This window comes from Pygoscelis adeliae, unplaced genomic scaffold, assembly GCF_000699105.1.
Source record: "Pygoscelis adeliae isolate BGI_AS28 unplaced genomic scaffold, ASM69910v1 Scaffold72, whole genome shotgun sequence".
Classification (NCBI taxonomy): domain Eukaryota; kingdom Metazoa; phylum Chordata; class Aves; order Sphenisciformes; family Spheniscidae; genus Pygoscelis; species Pygoscelis adeliae.
In genome coordinates this window covers 1862159-1878082 of record NW_008824286.1, presented here as the reverse complement: position 1 = coordinate 1878082, position 15924 = coordinate 1862159, and positions in this window count along the sequence as shown.

Genomic DNA, 15924 nt, shown 5'->3' with positions numbered 1-15924 from the left:
AAGAAGCCTGTATTCACAGACCAGTCTGTACTTATTTCCATTTGAAAAGGTAGCTGGTGCAAATCATGGCTGGAGCCGCTCAGTAGGGTGGCCATAGCTGATTTGAGCTGTGGTCAGGAAGGGGCAGAAAGGAAGGCGATAGGAAGGCTTGTGTTAAACTAAAAATGCATACCAGATATCCAGACTCATGATTCAGGAGAAAGAGTTAAGAGATAACCTCCTCCCGGCTGAGGTTGGCCCACTGTTACTGCTTAGCCCTGCCCAGTTTGCGATGGCTCACGGGGAGAAGCCGTTACCACCACCCTGGAGCCCTGCTTCGCTGCTTCAATATTAGGAAGTAAATCCTGCTGAGTTTAAGGACATTTGCTGGTAATGCCTTTAGTAGAAATTAGGCAATATGAAGTTGCTTTGCCCTGTTGCTGGTGGCTTTTTCTGGACATATTTTCAAGCCTGTATCCTTCTCCCTGAACCCTGCATGTAAAGCATTTGCCAACCGCAAATTGATCCAGGGGTGTTTAAAGGCAATAGTAACAATATCTATCTACGAGTGCTCTGAATTTAAGTCTACAGCATTTGTTTAGCCAAGCCACAGTAACTATTTTAAGCTTTTTACATAAATGCAATCTCTCCGGTTTCCCTTCTATCTTTTACATTGCCTTGCATCCCCACTAATCTGACACCTTCCCTTTTTTTGGAGAAATTCAATTATAAGATACTATTATAATGGTGCTTTTGATATTCCTGATATTTCTTTCATTTTTTTCTTACTACACATGCACTTTGCTATTGCATGACCAGTGCCTTCTTACTGCAAGCCTCTGTGAATGAGATTACCTTATACAGTACATTTGTCATCTGGTCTATTGAGGTAAATATAGAGGTAAGTAGTTTGCATAAGTCTGAGTGTTCAAACGTAATACAATTTTTTGGCAACATCTATATTTTTCTGTACACATGACAAAGCAATCTTATGATTAGCTGCAGAAGAACATGCTTGTTAGTGTCCCTTGGGAAACTGCCCTGCATTGTAATAAGAGGCAGCTTACTTCTCTTAACAACTTCACTAGGAAAGAATGTTTCACTATGAAATATTTCAGTGGTGCTGCATTTTGCTGTCTGAATTTGGATCACTTTAGATCGCCTCAAATGTGCTGGCAAGGATTCTCGAGCGAACACAACTCAGGTAGAGACCAAGAACAAACCGCTCCTGGGGAGGTGGAGGAGAGGATATTGCAGGACTTGGATGCTGAATTAGCTCAGTACCCTGACAAAGGAATCAGCACCAAAATCCAGCTATACGCAAAAATTAAATAAAGTATAAGTAAAAGCAGTGGCTGTTGCCATCAGGAGCTAAACATTTTCTAGCAGTAATCAGTGTGGTAGAGAAAATGCTGAACTATTCCCCTACATTTTTTCCCCCCCGTGTTCATTCTGGAAGCAGGAACAGAATGAATGAATACAATTACTATGGTAATTTCCTATTTTCTAACTACATAGAGGCCATTTGGATATCCTGGTATCATAATAGTTGGTAATTGTTGAGTTCTTAATGGCTTCTGTAAGGTTGGCCCAATAATGTTGCAAAAATAAGTAGGCAAAGAGCATAGCTGTGTAGACATTCATTGCTATTATGAGTGGACCTTACAAAAGGAATTAGTTTATGCAACTCATATTTCATGAAGGCAAATGAAATCTCAAATGTCCTATAATTATAATAATTATTTCTCCTTGATGTTTAATTACTCTACCTAATGAGCCAGCAGTACTATAATGGACAGGTAAAGCTCTGATGAAAATGTCTTTCTCTTGTAATTTGGTTTCTAAAGGAGGACAGGTTTTGGTGTTTACAGCAGCACATGATTAGGTAATGTCACAATATCCATGATTTCCAAAATGCGATTGGTTGTGGCTACCCTGCTTCTGCAAAAGTCACAGAAATGTGAGTTGGACTGTGCCCTAAACTGTTGTTCCTGAAAGTGCTTCCATTGGTGTTGATTATAGCACAAATAAATGATCACTAAAGTGTGAGCCAGGTGACTATAACGAGACGTCTGGGAAAAACGGAAGAGTCCATTAAGATCACCAGGAAACAGCTTTTAAAACAAAACGTATGAATATGTGAAACCGTGGTTTAAATTAAACAAAATACATTTTTTTTATTTTGGGTACTCTAAAACGTGAAGGATTTCCTCCCCAGACCTGGGAGGAAACAACCTGTTTATGCAGAATTTGTCCTCGCAACTGGCTAGTATTTTAACAATACAAGACTCTAATTTTAATACCATCAGAATTCTCCCAGGCTGCAGGTGAATCTAAGCTGCAGAAATGGAGCCAGGTTTCATTTTAGTTTGAAGTATCAAAACTGCTGACAATTAAACTTAATTGTATGAATAAGCTCCTTATCAGAATGCACCGCTGGGCTTTCATCCAGCCTAGTGCTGGCAGGAAAAGAGAAATCTATATGCAGAGAGTCTGTCAACGTCCCGTAACCTGAGAGAATGGGGCCTTATCACAGTTTAATAGAAACATATAAGGATCCTGATCTCCCTGCCTTTCCAAGAAAACTTCATTTTTCTTTCTCATGAAGTGTTGCATTAATAGTTCTTATCCTCAACAACCTGCTTTTCCCTTGCCACTTTTTCTCAAAGGTAAATTTCTGGAAAAAGGATTAAATCTTTTCATAAGGTTTAATCATTGGCTTTGGCTCTACCTGCCCAAACAACAGACACGAGAAATCTGAACAAAAAAGGCCCAATATCTTTTTTCTGGAGATATCCTTTCTGAAATATTAATGTTTTGTTCCCTCTAGGGTGGCATCTTTATTTGCTGTTTCTTATGCAACCAGTTTGTTACTGTACCTGCCTCTGCAACCAGGATTGCAGGAAGCAAAGATGTTCTTGGGGCCCAGGGGTCAGTTGTTTTCTATTTCATTTCTCTTTGGTTTAATTTTAATTTATTTTCTCTTATTCTATCACTTATGGAGATCTGAAGGCAACTACTCAGATTGAATAAATCTAAATACCATTACTAGTAATTGGATATAGCCTTAGCATGGGCTTCTGCCTTCTGTAACACTATAAACCCACCTGTTTTCATGCTACATAAAGTAGGCTTGAGGAAAGGACAGCTGACCAACATGGCATTGTGAAGCTCAGAATGTTTGTCCTATGAATCAACAGATTTTGTCTCCATGTTTTTTCATATGCTGTGATTTTATCACATTCTTATAATTATGAACGGGAGAAGTCCAAACTCCAGACCAAATGCCACAAAACTATGCAAGACTTTAGAAGCAGATTCTTGTGTTAATCAGTGATTTGTTTCTAACTCTCACGGTGATAAATGTCCAAAAGGTCTGTAAACTGGGGCAGAACTGTATCCCTTTCCACGCCAACAAAGCATCTCAGAGCCCTCACCCTACAAGATTCAGATCTGGATTGGAATATGGGATAAAATATGGTCCAGAGGGGAGTTTGTGGAGCCCAGAGGGTGCTTAGGTACTGTGGGTGCTATAGAGAGCATTAAATACTCCAGAAAAAAAGAGGTGAAGGAAAAAAAAATCCAAAGCAAAACAAAACCCACAAAGTTGAAAATCGAAGCCTTTAACCCAGGACACAGAGCCGTCAGTGACAAAGCACAAAAAAATGCAAGCCAGGTGAAGGAACCACTGCTGAAGCAAGGTACCAGCCCCCTAGATACTTATGTCTAATTTGTTTCCTTTTTATGAGTGTAGTAAGAAGTAGAACATAAGTAACTGGGGACAGTTTACAATCCTGTTACTCCATTGGCACAGGTAAGGAGGAGCAGGCACAGGGTCTAGAGACACATAGAAGCTGTGATCCTTTAGTGGAGAAACCAGCTGTGTTACAGGGCACTCACAGGAGCAGAAGCCAAAGCCAAAAGAGCAACAAATTTAAAAAGCCATCAGAGCACCCGTATCTGAAAAGAAAGTTAGCTCGTCTCTGTTTTGGGGAGCCCAGAACTATGTACCTTGTGTTCAGAAGTCGTGTTTCTCATCTCAAGTCTAACTCCACCACCATGCAGCTATCCTAGGGTGGGTTTCTCTCTCCTTTGCTTTGCACTTGTGTGTATTATCTGATATTTTAGTAAGCTTTCAACTTTATTTAAATGTGTTTTAGAACAAATCGAAAACCCTAAATTGATTTATGAGAATTTACAGCATTTTAATTACGGAGTGTGTTTTTGAATGATTTGAAGGCTGATAAGAGCTTGAAGCAGCCCAAGATTCTGCAAGGAAATGAGAAACATGACATTTTGAAAAGGAAACGAATTTTTCTCAACTTAAACTGTTGCTCATATAAACCAAATTATAAATATACTCTGTGACTGTAATGCTACAGAGGACTGCTTACAAAAATATGATTAGTAGTGCAATTTTCTTAGGTTTCAGCTGCTTTCTTTTCTTTGCCGGCTTTAATGCAGAAAAAATCAACATCCTTCCTCCTCACCCACCCATCTTTTTCAATGAAAATAAAACAACAAATCAAATTCTGCAGGATAGCTTGGGGATATACTGATAAAACTCTGCCGTACAAAGAGAACTGAGGACAACGGTGAGGTATAGAAGAAAATATATCTAGATAAAGTGTGAAGAAATTTGAACATGGCTGTGATCCCAAGATTATACCTCACCCAGTGCCACAGTTTGGCTTGCAGAGAAATGAAGACCAAGAGATGTGGCAACGTGATCTAGCTTTTCTGCTCCAAAGACCACCCCACCATAATATGGCAGTCAGAGGGGCATCAAATGGACAAACTTGTTGAAGACATCAAGACCTTATCTTTTAATACGTTCTGGCAGGTCAGGCATATCGTCAATGAAAACAGCAATAAAAAGACCACCAATAAAACCTATCCTGAGCTGCAGAATACTTAGCTACCCATCAATACATTAGGTTGCATTGGAACTGTGTGGGATTTGCAGGGCACCTGATGACTTTATAGCACTTTTTTACATCAGTGATCTACTCCAAAAGCTTTGTGGTTTAGGTGTTAGAAAACTCAGCACTACTAAATTTCAAGTTAAAAATAGAAAAATAATCTGGCTTGCCCCATCTAGATATTAAAGGTCTTGTACTACCTCTGCCGAGAAATTGGGCTTTATCCTTGTGTAAGTAAAGGAAAAAAGAATGCATTCATTGGCATTCTTCTTGCACAAATAACATGTATAGCACTTCACAAAGGCACCAGATAAAAGTAAGATTATTTTATTTATCAGTAATGATGGGAAGGAAAATGCAAGAGAAATACTTGCTTGTAACTGTGTGGTAAGATGACATTGTGTGTGAAGTATTAGTTTCTTGGAGTTTGGCAGGCATTTATTACAGAACTGCCTTCTTCTGAGTGCTATTTCTGACAAACCATGACCGTCAGTGACATATATAAGGGTGCTGGAAAGCTGAGACTTTGGAAACTCATTTGGGAGCATCTCCATTAAGGCTCATTAGAACAGGTCCCTGCATGTGCAAGGAAGATGGTGGACCAAGCTCTCTTACCGGCATTTTATCCTTGACTTCGTGTCTTTACACAAAAACACCTAGTGCTGAGAGCAGCAAGGAGACCCAAAATATAGAGCTGCAATATCCTTTTAAGTCTTTTTTTTGGGTGTTTTTTTTTTTAACATTTCTCCTTGCTGCTTCTTTTCTTTCATACTGCAGTCTTGGAGAAACAACAGTATAACTTCCCCCATGCTTAGTTTCTAATGTGTATTTAATCTCTGTATTCAAATGGTAATAGATTGTTAAATGTATAACTTCACCAACAGGTGCCTGGTGTGTATAATACCTCTTCATTACACCAGTGAGTGAACTGTATCTGTTTTTTTTTAATATTAATCTCTTTAGCTTTTCAAAAGCAGTGGCACACATTGTAATTTTAAGCTCCCAGCTGATGACTCATTCTATTACTCCCAAGCCCATGCAGAGCAAGGCAAGAGACTGTCTAGCTCTACGGCTCTGCTGGATAGAACGCCGCGTTGCACCAGAGCTTTGTGAGGATTCAGAGGAGGAAGCTATTGCCAAAGATGATGCTTCGTTAAGACACAAAGAAGGCAGCTGAAATGGAACGAACGGTAAGTCTCTCTGCTCCCTCCCGGCCTCTACCTGGATTCACCTACCCCGTGGCATGTATGTGCTGCTCGCTCCCAGTGCACAGGTATTGAAATTACAGGGTAAATAAATTGGGTTTCATCCCAGGTTCTCAAATTAGATCAACTGGCATAGCTGCATTCACGACGATTCTCCGTATTTGCTCTTGCAGAGCAATGTAGCTCTGCGGAGAGGTTGCAGGGAGCAGAGCAAAGCCGTCCCTCTCTGGAAGCTGCAGCAGGGAGGAGCTGTGCCAGGAGCCCTCATCCAGTGCAGCAGGGTGGTGACTAGCACTTCTCACCACTTGTTATGTGTTACAGCTATCTGATTTATCATGGGAATCACAGAAAACCTCAGGGAAGCTGCTGAGGCCATACCTGCTGCTCATCTGGACCAAGAGAGCCCAGAAGGAGATTAATGCAGTGGACCTTTACCAGCTTTGCCCCCCATGGCCAACATCTTCTGTCCAGCTCCTCCTGGAAGTGTCACACACAATTTAGCATGACGTACAGCTGACCTATGTAGGATAGATTGAGCTATTCTCATTGGCTCAGTGAACCTCTATAGATGGAGGGATGAAGCACCAGTCTTGTGCCTGCCAAATTTGTACCTGCTCTGATATGACCCTGAGACTAAAGATTTTACGGCTTTTTGTTCGCCCGAGAAGCCCCTTAAAAAGAACTCCCCAACATAACAATGGAGAAATAAAATTAATAAAGGTGATAACTACAGTACTGGGGACTGTAACTAAGAAAGGATTCTCAGAAACAGGGATTTTGAGCGTGACATGCTGAAGAAATTCATGTTCATTTAAACAGAAGCAGTTGCAAGTGTGAGACTGCATATAGATGATATGTTTCAAGTGTTTTGGACCCTGAGAGATTATTGAATACTGCACACTACCAGGTGTGAAGAGAAATTAAAGAAAATATCCCAAATGGAAGACAGGAGCAGCAGAAAAGTTCCAGCAGAGCTGAAATGATCTGAAAATATGGAAGACAACTAGAAGGGATTTATGCAGCACTTTGTAAGTGTAAGCAATGCTGGAAATGGAAGGGAAGACAGAATAGATACATTTCTGACAGGAACGGGTCCTTACAAACTCTAAGTGTAGGAGTTTCCTGTTCTCTCCTGCCAGCTGTTTTCAGCTGTAAATGAAAACTAAAAGGAGTACCAGAAATGTTGCAAAGGAACTCAAGACTTGCTCCCTGTGCATGGGCCATGTCAACCTGTGTTGGTAACACAGGACAGATTGCTTCCATTCCTTCTTAAACAAATCGGCCTTTTTTTTTCTAAATGAATGCAAATTATATATATTTATATTATTGGACACATTTGCTTGGAAACCCTGATCCAGATTTACTGATTGCTAAAATACAGAGCATTAAGAGGAAGCAGGTTCAAGGGAACTTGAATGTTTGAAGCTTTAAAGTCTGGAGAGAGAACAGAGGGTATTTGTAGAAGCGCAGAGACACACAAAACTCTTACTGTTGAAAGAGCTTCCATGTCTTGATTGGTTAGAATTACTGGGAACTTTGAGTGTAATCATTTTTGTTTGTTAAGCTAAGTTCTGGCTGGGAAAAGGAAGATATATTATTAGGCTTCTTCCTTGAAGAGGTTCAGTTTCCAGGATACTAGAAGTACGGAGAGACTTCCAAAGACAGATTTCAGTTAGGCACAGACAATTAAAACTGCACGACAGGATGAAAAGTCTCTTTCAATCACTTTTGGCCCTGGTGGTAGGTGAATACTATATAATTAGCATCAAGTTGGCAACTTTCTTGGAACATTTGACAGACAGAGAAAAACACTCCCCTGTGATCTCTTTTCCTAGCGAAAGCCTGCACTGCCCATTCCTGGTTCCCCAGGTTGTTGTAGAAGCCTAAAGAGTGTCTACAAAAAAAAAAGAAGTATTTTTGCTTCCTACATCTTCATGTCCTTCCTGGCCAGATCATGGGAGCGTTGTCTTCCCCGTCATATGCAACCTATATCTGAAACATGTAACTTCTGCTTGCCCAGGCAGCGATGTGTGGCAAATCTCTCCATAAAGCTGTGCATTACGCAGCTGCCTGCGAGCGTTCACTTATGGCTCTTGGACAGCAATCAGCTACGCAAAATGGCAATCATCTATCACTTTGTGCATGTCTTCAGGAAAGAACTGAGAAAAACATGATCTTCGGTACTTTGGTAAAGAAACCACATGATAAACAAAATCTCTGAGGCTGCACACAGCACAACCTGGCAGCAGAGACTCCATATACCAGACTCCAAACTTCATCTGGAGAAGCCTGCATTCTGAAAACAAACCTTGGGAGAGTTACTATACACTGGAACATCCCCAAAACCCAGAAGAAGAGTGAAATTACCAGGAAAATATCTGTTTTGTTTTCTTCAAGTCTAGGCATAATGTAAGACATCTACAGTATCACAGCACTTCCACCCAGCAGGAAAAGGCGTGAATGAACAAAAAGTCATCTCCCTAAGCTTTGGATGGTGAAAAAAATGCATATTTTTAAACAGATTTTTCCAATAACACTGCAGCCAGTATATATTTTTGTAGTGCTCTAGTCACAAATAATTTCCAAAAGGAAAATGATCATGTGACAAACTGGATTTCTGGTATTGGAATGAATCTGGCTGGAAGAAATGGGTAAATCAAGAAACTAGCAAAACTTCTGTGTGCAAATAGCCAGAAATTGCCTACAGAAAAGCACTCTTGGATGTGCTGGTTCTCTCAGTCGTCCAGTCACCATGACAGCTTCCAATCTGCAATACCGGAGGTGAGGGGTGGGAAGGGTTATGTGTGTAAGGAAGTTACTGCAGTATACACTGAGACGTGAATTTACAGCATGCTGTCTTCTCCATAGTAACTTAAGAGTCTGCCTGCACACATGCTCTAATCCCACAGTTTTGTCTGAAGTAATTTCAGACGTCTTACTCAACAGTAAAAAAAAAAGAGTGAGCTACATTGCATTTATCAGGAGGTTAAAAGCAGGTACAAGGGCACTTACAACAGAGTAGCTAACAAATTGCAGGTCCGCACCCTTGCTCATCCGCAGTGACACCTCCAGGTGCTCAGCCTCCCTGTAAAAGAATAAAACATTTCCCCTAAGTATACTGCTAATCGCAGTAATTGGAAGATACCATCCTGAATGCTGAACTAGCAAAAGCCAGGAGCTGGCCACATGAACATCCCCTAATGTTCAATTAAGATAAGGCTTAGTATATTGTTCAGTCTGCAATGGACAATTTTTTTTCTTTTGCTGGGTTGAAGGTTTTGAAATCAATAGAAAATGAAAAAAATATTAATATAGCACATCATTTCACTTACACTGGAGCCCTATTAAACATCTGCTCCTCGGTCAGCCCTTGTGCCTAATTGCCATCTGCCCAAGCACGTCATTTCTTGAATCCCTTTTATCCTATTTCATTTCTCCTTGACATTGTTGACTGGAAGAATCTGTCTGACACTTATCACGAGATTGGCGTGCCAGTTAGCGGTAATGTGGCTGCAGCGCATGCCTTCCCGCGACATGGAGGTAGGGTTCGCATAGGGCTGTCTGCCACAGAAGGGGGGGGACCCACAGCCCTGTGGGAACGGGGCACGATTGTGCCATGGGCAGGCACTGAACCGGGCAAGGCTTTGAGACAGATACCACCGAGGGCTGGGGTGGGGGTCGTTGCCTACAGGTGCTCGCTCAAATGCCCTGAAACTTTCCATGAATTTTGGTTTTACTTTGGAAAAATGGCCATAATAAAAATAAACAAAAACCAGGGTAAACCAATCTGAAACTACTAGTTCAGTTAGACATTTGTAGTGGCAAGTTTAGCTCTTTTTTAACATACACTCAAAGCAACATTTAATCTCCAGATTTATTTCAATTTTATTTCAAAATATGAAGGGAAACATGGCATTTAAATGAATCTTTCAGCCCAAAGTGATGGCTTTTTCTCTATTCTCATTCACTGAAAACGTCAGCACACCTTTTATTAGTTTCACCCCAGATGATTATTCTTTTCCACTTTGCAAACTTGGCCAAGAAATCAGTTATTGACACAGCCTCCGTTTCTTCCAAGGTCTCAGAGCACCCAAAGAGCAGAGCCAGCCGGGCTGAGTCCCTCCCTGCCCCCCAACCTGCCGTCCCCCCGCGGAGGCGAGAACAGCCCTTGCATTGCGGAGCCGTCGGAGTGCCACGGGGTACCCGCGAACACCCGAGCAGGAGGGGACGATGGGTCCCTGCTGCCCTCCGGTGGCCATGCCACGACCAGTCAGTCGCTCTGGTCCTTTACTAAAAATCCCTCTATTTTTATATGAAGATTGTTTGCACTTGGCTCTTCACCTGGATTGTTTTCTCTGCTCAAATGTGGTTGCATTTACCAAGACAATTGGTGCTTTTATGTGAAGGGAGCACGGATATGTTTCTAGATCATAAATTTTAATCCGAAATCTCCCAGGTACCCAAGGATTAATATTTAATGGCTGTTCTATAATGCAATTTCTACAGGCCAATCTTTCATCTTCAAAACTTTATCATCAATAGACCTACAAAAGTTAGACTTCAGTATGATAACAATACTTCATGAACACGCTGATTCTTGAATTCCCTAGCTGTCTCCTACAGGCAATGATGGTGTTCCTGTGCGTCTTAAGAAATGAGCTAACACTTTTAATTGTCTATTATCTATTCAACTTACATTCAGTACTGTTGAGCTTCAAGTATGAAATGCTAAGAGGCGCTAGATCAGTGCCAGGACAAGATGACAAGCAATACCTTTTTTGCAATTGAGGTCATCATGCCAAGATTAAAAGGAGACTGTGATCTAATTCCATCTGTTAGGGGTCTTGGGACTCCATGTCTAATACAGGAGAATGCTTGAGATGTTCCTATTATAAATAGGAATTTTGGAAAGATCTTCAAGAAATATATCACCTTTCCCACTGGTTAATGAATCTTTAATTATTTTTTTTTAAATGTCTGCCAAATACTTCATATGCTCAGTGTCTAAGACTTACCTACAACAGGCAAAGGCAAGTGTCCATGGACTCGATTTTCCCCCTTGCTTTACAGCTGCTGTAATTTATATTTCCCCACAAAGCATGAGTTTGCCTTTTCTCATTCCTGCCTTTATCAGTGAAGGAAGGGAGAACACGACTGCTCCAGGCTGCCCAGAGAAAAAAAGGACAAAATGCTAAATTGACTCATCGTGAAAATGTCACATTACCCCTGGTGCAACAGACCAGGAGTAATGTGAGATTCCTGTGCACAGGCAGGAATGAGCCAGCCCCAGATGTTGGCTAGTTCTCCTCCCCTAAAGGAAGGCAGCAAGGAGTACTGCTCTCAGTGATGGTGCCCGCTTTAGGAATTGAGAGTGCTCTGTCTACAGCCTCCCTTCTGGTCTCTTGACATAATGCAAGTTAAAATCTTGCACCACAACTGCGAAGAGCTGCCTAAAGGACAAGATACTGGCCACAAATGCAGTTTGGCACCAGCTCGTGTTTCCTAGCTAAAGACTTGATGATTTTCTTAACAGTAGTCACTCATCCCTTGCTAGCAAGTAAACCCATTACTCACCCATGAGATGAGACATTCCAGGCACCCAAAAATCCTGAAAAGCCCCATCTTTCTCAGATTTACAATAGGAATGTTTCCATCAGCTTTGAATAAACAAACCTTGTAGATAGATAGTGTTAGTACTGAGGGCTCATTTCTAATCTAGAGTGAGATTATGAATAAATCCAGCTAGTAGAGGATAAAGCTGCTTATAGAGTGACTTGTAGTCACATACCTGCTGCAATCATCTAAAAAAATAAATCCCAGCAGAGTCAAGATTCGGGTCATGGTGCCTGTATCAACTCACCTTCCTTGAATAGTGTTATCCATATGACCATTTTGGTCCCTGTAATCTATTAGGTTCACAAAAATGTATGTGCCTTAACTTGTACTTTCTGGAAAGGCTTTTCTTAGGATGTTATTTGAGCACGTACATACAGGTAATTCTCAGGTTTCTCTGGAGGTGTAGAACACAAGCCTGTGTGGGACAGGGTCGTACCCACACCAGGCACTGAGCTTTGCAGCTTATTCTGATTTTCAGTATAAGCCTGACTGGGTTTCAGTAATTGATGTTTGTCTCTCCCCAGCCTGCTCCACTGACTCTCATGGAAACCTACAGTACTTAACCTTACTGGACCAAACTTAGACCATGAAGATGTGAGTCCTTGGCTTCCATATAAGGTCAGAACTAGACAGAGGCATTTGCCAGTTTTACCCAGCTCAGACCACTGTCAGATGGGAAAAACCCTGACATTTCATTCCCGAGTGTATCTGCTATGCACAGTCTTTCTAATACAGTAGTATAAAATAGCTGCTTCCCTTGTGTGTTATCAAGGTTGTTTGAAGAAAGAAAACTGTATCTAAGTTAAGCACGCAATAGTGCCTTCAAACCAGGAGTGACTCTGATGCTCGACTCTGTCCAGAAAACCAACAGCACCTTACTCTTAAAAATGTTATGATGACAAAGAGTGAGTTATATTTGTTTAAATTACGGTTCTACTGCTTTCTAGGTTAATTGCCCGGCGGGAGCAATATTTTGGCTAATGGTTCTTTACACAAAAAGTAGTGCATCTTAAATGAAATCCCAACTGCAAGTACTGGCAGTGATCCTCTAGGACCATAAGTTGCATGTAAAATAATCCTTTCTTTAACAGCCATGTTCACTAGCTTCTTAGCTATGAGCTTGGGTTTACCCTAGAAGTAGGAAGGCATTACCAAAAAACACGAGCTTTACTTACTGCCAGAGCATTATCTCTACCAACCAGCTGCTTCCCTCGCTGAGGAGGGACCACAGGAACAGCAAAGGCTCGTGCTCCGTTCCCCAGACTGCCTTTGAACAACAAAATGTTGGTTGACAAGTCCTCATTTTCAGTATTTGAGGTTTGATTGTCCTGGTGCAGGATGTAGAAGCTTATTCTAGCTCTTGTAGCATCTCAAGAGTTTCTGGAGAGGGAAAGCGGAGGGAGGTAAGGGACAGGAACTGTGTGTTCCTCCACAAGGGCTGATCCTCAGGCCTTCACAAGGAGAAGGTGAGACATCAGAATGAAAAAACACCTCTCAACACACACTGGAAGAAATTCGATCCCCACTTCATCCTTATAGTTCTGTTTTTGTGAGAATTAATTGTGTCCCAAAGTCAATGACAATTTCACCAAAAACACTCTGAATGAGCACAATTGGGGCCAGGTGCTCATCTAGTGATTCCCCCTTTTGTTTCTGCAGATTTCTTTGGGATGTGTTTTTCTGTAACATCTATGTCTGGTGTTATTTTTTTCCTCTATGCATAATATTTTTTTCATCCCCCCAAATTTAATTTTCTAACTTGTTGGCTTTATCGCTTAAAATTTTAGTGGAGGATTTGGGTGTGCTGCCGACAAAATAATAATTTATATTGTATCAGTCAGTATCACTCCATTGTCTTAATCTTTCATAATGGTTTTTCTGCAGCTTCCAATTTTCCTCAGAATAAAACAAATTACTTAGCAAGTGGAATATCTTCTTGTCATAATAATTTAATATTAAAATGTCAATAAGATTTGGTACACACAGCAGAGGGCACAGAGGTACAGAGACAGAGCAGAAATGAAGTAAACTTAATAAAGTGAGTGAAAAGGTACAATAGGGATTGAGTCTGGCTCCTGCACTTGATATGAAAGAACCTTTTTATCCTGCAGTGCAGTACAATCATTGTGTAAGCAGTAATACGATTGCAGGAGCACTTATACCTGCTGCCTGCCCACCTATACTTAGCTGAAGTCCAGTACCAGCGTACTCTCCTGGGGCTGTGTATCCTCACCAGGGAAGGGATCAGGGAGCACTGGATGGTGACAGTACATGGCACATCGTGGCAGATGTGGTGAAACATGGTGGGGAAGGAGAGGATGGCCAGAGGCTGTTGATATACCCTGGCCTCTGCCCAGCACCGTCAGAGAGGACCCTTATAAAGGAGATCCACAGTTTTTGTGGCTTCTAGGTGGATGAAGGCTCCAGCTCAGACATTGGGTCAGGATTCGTGCCGGGCAGTCTGATCCTTGCATGCATCAGATCAGCCCTTAGCGCTCAGTTTCATTTTGATGCAGCCCTAGAAGGCCAAATTCTCCTGATTCCGATACCAGGACTTACAGATTGCACTGACAGATGAATGCCAAATGCTGTGGGTTTATCTAGAACATAACAAGTTTCCTAAAAAGGTCTGGAAGTCTCAGGAGCAGATATGTCCTTCCCCTCAGGATTAGGTGGTCAGCAGAATATGGTTTGGGAGCAGTCCTGCTCTTCCTTGGGCACCTCCATGTGTCTTTGCAAAACGAAAGGGCAGAATAGCAATCACAAAACCAGAATATTCAGGTTGGAAGAGCCTTTAGAGGTCATCTGGTCCAAGCCACTGCTCAGAGCTGGGCTAACTTCAAAGTAGCATAAAATAAAAAAGGAAGCATATCTGCATGAGCTTATTATCTGGCTCTGTTTTGTCTCAGACTGTAGGAAAGCCATTCCTACATCTAACCACTCTTTTCTGTCCTGCAGCCATAGAAATGGGTGACTCCTTTCACACAAATCACTGTCTGAAGTCCCCATTTTCAGTACCTAATGTCTACTTCTGCAGAAACAGGACATAGGGCTTGCTTTAAATGCTCAGTCTTTTACTAATTCCTGGGAGGGAACAAAAAGGAGAGCTAGAGAAACCAAAAGGCTGTGCTTGCCTGGTTTCTCTCTTTTCACAGAGGAATATCTTATGCCATAATTTTTGCCCTCCATAGCAAGTAGGCGACACTTTTATGTTATTTCAACCAAAAAGGAGATACAAGGCTAACCAGGAATTAGCTGAAATCTGTCTCGCTCTCTCCTACAGCTTTCCACAAGCAAGCATGAGGGTGTCTGGGCTGCACAGGAGGGCGGCAGGACACCAGGGAGCCACAGAAACATTCTCACCAGCTCAGAGCATCAGAAAGTTTGGTGAAAGTTGCTGGAGTCTTCTTCTGCTCACAGTTTTTACAAGGAATGAATAAGGAAGGTCCTTCATCCACTGTGGGAGGCTTTTCCTTATTAACTGCTGCCCTCCTATGTGTAAAACTAAAAGTGGTAAACAGCAAAGTCCTTCTAACAGTCACAGTATTGAATGTCAGGATGACTTAACTGTCAAAAGCTGTAAACAAAACTGCTAGAAAAGGAGGCTTTTTTGAAGCCTTGTGCCAGTGGAAGGCTGTTTTCTGCTCTATGGTTTGTTTCCCTGTTCTTGGTTTGTACCAGTTTAAAACCACTGAGCACTTTTCTTGAGAGCTCATTCAACAGGACTAATTGCTCTGATAATAGGAAACTGATGCTGATGTTCAGCCAATATTTTCCTATCCTCCCTAGTGAGCACTTTCTGGCTGCCACCAGAAATCCCTGCCTCTTTTTCTATCTTCATGTTAATACATCTATCTACATCTTAAATACTTGTTGATGCTCACTATATTTCTCCCTCCCCCATTCAGATTTTAGCTCAGCAAAACTGCCATAATATAGCTTTTATTTATCAGATAACTCTCTGTCACTCCGTCTTAATTGCTTTTCATTTGTTAGCTTCTTTCTGGTGTTGAAATGGTCATAACTGAATGCAATTTTCTACATGTGCCCAACTGCTGTTTTATGGACAATGTTCACATCCTTTCTCCCTTGCCATGCCTCTGCTCATTCAGACCTAACTGTACGGTAGACCTACTTGCAGCCATACTGCATTGTCAAAAACATATTCTCAAATATCAGCTATTTTGGTCTTTCCATATTGC